Genomic DNA, 791 nt, shown 5'->3' on the forward strand with positions numbered 1-791 from the left:
ATTTTTCCCAAAAACCAGAGCGTCACCCCCGACGTGTCTATGTCATTTCCAGGTGATATGTGGCATCACTTTTGGTGACATCGGCATGTTGGGGGCAATGCTTCCGGCTCCCAGTGTCCCCCCCTCATCCCCCCGCCGGCATCTAGAAGGGACCTGGAACAGGAAGTAGGACAGGAAGAAAGCGGGAGGCTGGCCCCCTCCCAGCTTTGGGTTGCCAACCCCAGGTTAAGAGACTCCTGGAGGTTTGGGGGGGTGGTGGAGATAGTGCTGGGATTGCCTCCTCTGTTTTATCTTCCCAACTACCACAGGAAGTAGGACAGGAAGAAAGCGGGAGGCTGGCCCCCTCCCAGCTTTGGGTTGCCAACCCCAGGTTAAGAGACTCCTGGAGGTTTGGGGGGGTGGTGGAGGCTCACGAGGATGAGGTCTGGGGAGGGGGCACCCCTCAGCAGGGGCATGCCGTGGAGTCCGTCCTCCAAAGCGGCCATTTTCTCCAGGTAAACCGAGTTCAGTTGTCTAGAGATCAGGCTGCACCTGGAGGCTGCCAATCCTAGCTGCCAGCCATCATTGCACTGTGCATCGGAGCAGGCCTGGGGGAGCTCCCATTACCTTGAGCTTATGCTGCACCATCCTCTCCGTCTCCTCTCGCAATGCCTCCTTCTCCCTCTCCACCTTCTCCTGCAGCAGCTGGAGTTGTTCCTCATGGGTCCGCTTCTGATCCTCCACCATTTGCGTCAGCCTGTCCTGCTTTTGTTTCAGGAGCTCCTGCTGGAGTTCGGCCTCTTTGGCCCGAG

At 58.4% G+C, this 791-nt stretch overlaps 1 pseudogene; it reads right to left on the minus strand.

Annotated features, from left to right (window-relative positions):
- Positions 1 to 726, minus strand: part of LOC107108097 — a 19737-nt pseudogene extending 19011 nt beyond the window's left edge.
- Positions 727 to 791: the final 65 nt, after the last annotated feature.

The sequence above is a fragment of the Gekko japonicus genome, unplaced genomic scaffold (genome assembly GCF_001447785.1).
Source record: "Gekko japonicus isolate JY-2015 unplaced genomic scaffold, Gekko_japonicus_V1.1 scaffold1014, whole genome shotgun sequence".
Taxonomy (NCBI): domain Eukaryota; kingdom Metazoa; phylum Chordata; class Lepidosauria; order Squamata; family Gekkonidae; genus Gekko; species Gekko japonicus.